Source organism: Crocodylus porosus, unplaced genomic scaffold, assembly GCF_001723895.1.
Source record: "Crocodylus porosus isolate Cpor-Errol unplaced genomic scaffold, CroPor_comp1, whole genome shotgun sequence".
NCBI classification, from domain to species: Eukaryota; Metazoa; Chordata; order Crocodylia; family Crocodylidae; genus Crocodylus; species Crocodylus porosus.
This window is the reverse complement of record NW_017728906.1, coordinates 176313701-176317721: the sequence shown is the minus strand read 5'-3', so window position 1 is coordinate 176317721 and position 4021 is coordinate 176313701. Positions and strand designations below refer to the sequence as shown.

The 4021-nt window shown below is 49.6% G+C and overlaps 1 protein-coding gene across 1 annotated transcript in view; it reads right to left on the bottom strand.

Moving 5' to 3' along the window:
• Positions 1–827, bottom strand: part of MSANTD4 (Myb/SANT DNA binding domain containing 4 with coiled-coils) — a 28281-nt gene extending 27454 nt beyond the window's left edge. The window contains exon 1 of the mRNA XM_019530257.1: positions 705–827. The gene's annotated coding sequence lies outside the window, so the exon portion shown is untranslated. The remainder of the gene's footprint in view (positions 1–704) is intronic.
• Positions 828–4021: the final 3194 nt, after the last annotated feature.

Genomic DNA, 4021 nt, shown 5'->3' with positions numbered 1-4021 from the left:
ATCCCCCCCACTCCAATTCCAGGCTTCCCCCTGCCTCCTGGGGCCTTCCTGAGCCCACTCCACCTCGAGAGCTCATAGATATTAGGGCTGGAAAGGACCTCCTGAATCATCGGGTCCAGGGCAGGAAGTCAGATGCCCCCAGCATGATAAGCTACTGGTGGTTCCCCGCGTGGGGTCCGTCCCAGGCAGCCACAAGGAATGGGGGCAGGAAGCTGCAGTGTTGGGGCGCGGCCTCGGGCCGAACCCAGGCCAGGGGGGAGGGCGGGATGCTTACACCAAGGTGCAGCCTGGTGCAACAGGAGCCGGGCAGCACGGATCAGAAACGATCCTGCCTTGGAGCGGCCAGGTTGAGCCGCCGAACGGGTGCTAAGAACTAGCGTCAGGTGCTAAGGCGGGGGTGGCCCAGGGTGACAAGCTCCACGAGCCTCCCGGAATGGCCCTGCGACGCGGCCCTTCGTTTTCATCCTGAGAGGCTTCTCCGCCCGGAGCCCAGAAAACATGCGCGGGCCCGGGGGAGGGGCGGCTCGCGCGGCGGCGGCAGCGGGACAAAGGGCGGCGGGGCCGAGCAGGGCGGCTGGGGCAGCCCCTACCCACGCAGCGGAGGCCGGGCCGGGCCCGCGTCCAACCCGCCCCCCAGGCTCCGCAGCAAGGGAAGGGGGGGAGGGAAACCTCCGCGCCCCCCGGGAACGGCGCCAGCTACTCACCTGCCCCCAGCACTCCCGCCGGCCGCCGGCCCTTTAACAGCCCCCCTTTCCCATTGGGAGCCCTGCCTGCCACTCAGCTCTCCCAAGGCTCCCATTGGTAGAGCGAACCTGGCCCTCGAGCGCGGCCCGGCCCGGCCCCGCCCCGCCGCCGTGACGCTGCTGAGCAGATAGTGAAGCGTGAGCCGTGCCACGGGTTGGAGACGGGTCACCCCACCTCGACCCCGGCGTCTCTGCCCCGCCCCCGCCTTCGCCGTTCCTATTGGCTCGCTCCGCTGCTTGTCAGAGTGATCCCAGGTTATGATTCGCTAGCGGGAGGAAGGCTCTGCCTTCGAGGCATCAATGAGCTTCCGGCGGCTTGGAGCGGGGATCCTGGTTTATTATGATTTAAAAAAAATATCCCCCATTTTTGGATTAATTAATTAATTTCAAACTCACATTTTTCTGCAATTAAAATGAAATACCAATATATATATATTAGTGGTGTTCATTTTAACCACAGAAAAAAGTGGATTTTGGGTTACTCTTCTAAACCCAGATTTAAAAATAACCCAAAATCAACATTTTTCTGTGATTAAAATGAAACACCGCTACAGATAGCTAGATAGGCATCTATATATAGATATCTCCCTCTCTGTATGTGGTGTTTCATTTTAATCATGGAATTTGGGTTACTTATTTTAATCCAAAAATTGGGGATTTTTTTTATCAGAGAAAACCAGAATCCCTGGTGAGCAGCCAGTCAGAGGCAGGGCCATCAGTTGTCTCCATCTCTCCTTCTCCCTCTTGAGGTGTGGGAGTTGGGCACAATGTGAGGCCTGCAGGATGCGGTGGTTGCCTACCCCAGGGTCCAGCTGTGGCCCAGGGCTGATATCCTAGTCTAGCTCCTGCCAGAGGCAGAATCATCCCTATTGCAACCATCTGGGTCACGTGTTGTGTCACCTGTTCTTAACCCTGGGAGCAAACCCCATGCACACAGTGCTGTGCAAAACTGTACTGTTCCGCTTCAACATTTCGACGGAACAGCGTTTTGTTTCGAGTTTAGTTTTGTTTCAAAAGCAGTGTCCTGTTTCACTTTGTCAAAACAGTTTCAATGTTTTGATACTGTTTCGACCATTGGCTATAATGGGGAAGCATGAAACTGTAGGAGCAGCTTCCTATGACTGCAGGCAGATTGGGGCCCACACCCAAGGGAGGAGTGAAGCAGAGCCCTGCAACCCTCCAGGGGGGCAGGCAGGAGGCTGCCGCTGCCTCTGGGACCGGTGCTGGGAGCTGAGCCAGTGGAGGGAGGTGGAACGCAGCCCCGGCACTGTGCTCTGCTTCCTGCCACCAGGCTCAGTTCCATGGGGTTGCAAGCGCCTGGAAACTGAGTCCAGTGGAGGCAGGCAGAGCGCAAGCCCTGGGCTGCATCCTGCTTCTCTCCAGGCAGCACTAGGCTCCACCAGACGCTGTGAACTGAGCCTCCACTGGGGCTGCGCTCTGGCTGTCTCCACTGAGCTTGGTTCCCAGGCGCTTGCAGCCTGGTGGAGGGAGGTAGGGTGCAGCCCCAGAGGTGGGCAGCCAGTGCTGCGTTCCGATTGGCTTCACCAGCCCCAGGGAGTGCAGCCTGGTGGCAGGAGGCAGACAGAGCCAAGGCTGCACTGCCCACTGGGCTGAGCCACATGAGCCTGCATGGAGCCACTCAGAGTGCAGCCCTGGCTCTCCCCTGCCTCCTACCACCTGGCTGCTGCTTCGAAACTCAACTGGCCTTGTTTTGAGGGTGTTTTGAAGTCCAGTGTTTCATTTCTATTTCACTGTTTTGAGCTCAAAATTAGTCAAAACAGCGTTGAAACAAAACAGTTGGCAAAATTTCACGCAGCCTTACTAACCAGGCATAATATCCAAAATATTCAAAAACAGCCTTTTTCTTGTTGCAGGTAAGGCAGGAGAACAAGAGCCCTGCCACACGTCTGATTAAAGTAGGATAGAAACCAGCTCTAGAGTTGTTACATATTTTCAGACATTAACTTTATAGCTGGTTGGTACTTTTGATACCATTTTTATCACATCATAATTGCTTTGCATGTGTGGCCAGTCTCAATTTATTGTGTGATTAACCAATTAATTGTGTAATATATATAATGCGTAGCAGGGGCCTAGTGTCCTGCACTGCAAAGACAGGAAGAGACCCAAGGAAGAGGACCATGCCCCTTGCTACAGAAAAAGGCAAAAACCTTTACAGTCCATGCCAATTTGACTATGGAGGAAATTCCTTCCTGATTCCAAATGTGGTGGGAGGAGGAAGACTCTTGAGCTCTGTTTTTTTTGACTGAGCACACCTTGGCCAAAATCTCTAGCTGCAGCCAATACCCAGAGCCTGTAAGGAAAACAGAAAAAAATACCCATTCCTGGCACCTGTAGGGAAAAATAATGCTTTTGTTGAGTGTCAGCTTAACAGTCTGACTTCTGCTTTCCTATTCTCTACAAACCACATATCATGTATGTGGCGTTTGCTCTTTGCATTATATTCAATTGCTTTGATAACACAATACTAAACGCCTGCTTCTGCATAGGGTTAAACAAAGGGCATACAACCTGTAATATAAATTATTTGAAACGTGCCCCCTTGCGTTCATAATGGTCCATGAATAATAGTATTTGTACCTGTATTTGTTACCAAAGCTATTTACTGAATGCTGATTACATTTATGTTTTACCATATCAATATTTACAGTATTAGATATTTGAAGTTAAACTTGACTTGGCATATACTTTCTATGGATTAAATTGGTTCCTAACGTTAATATTGTAACATAAGTTAAATAAGAAAAGTATAACTTTCTTTAAATAAATATTTTGCAGCTTGATTTCAAAATATGTAGTTCAATGAGAAATCCATCTAAAAAGCTTATTTGCTAAAATATTTGCAGAAAGCAAACAAAAGGGAGTATGAAAGAGTTGGTCAAGTCTTTTTTAAAACTGGCCAATAATGTCTATAGAAGTTTGGTAATATTTGTATTAGGAAAAGAAATACAAAAAAGGATATCATGGCTACACCACTGACTAGACCTGATTGTGTAACCTTTTTTGTCATTGGCCATGCATAATCTCAAAAAGTTAATTTGATAGTATTATTCATTCATTGACAGTGCGTAGAAACAGTGGACAAATATACAATGTGCTGCATGCCTTGATCAGGGATCTTAAAGAACTATTTAAAAATGTAAACAATTGAAACTAACAAAAAGAAGAAAGAATAGAGGATAAGAGTAATTATGCTTTGGGCACGTCTACATGTGTGCATTTATTGTGCAGTAACCAAAATTACTGTGCGGTACAGG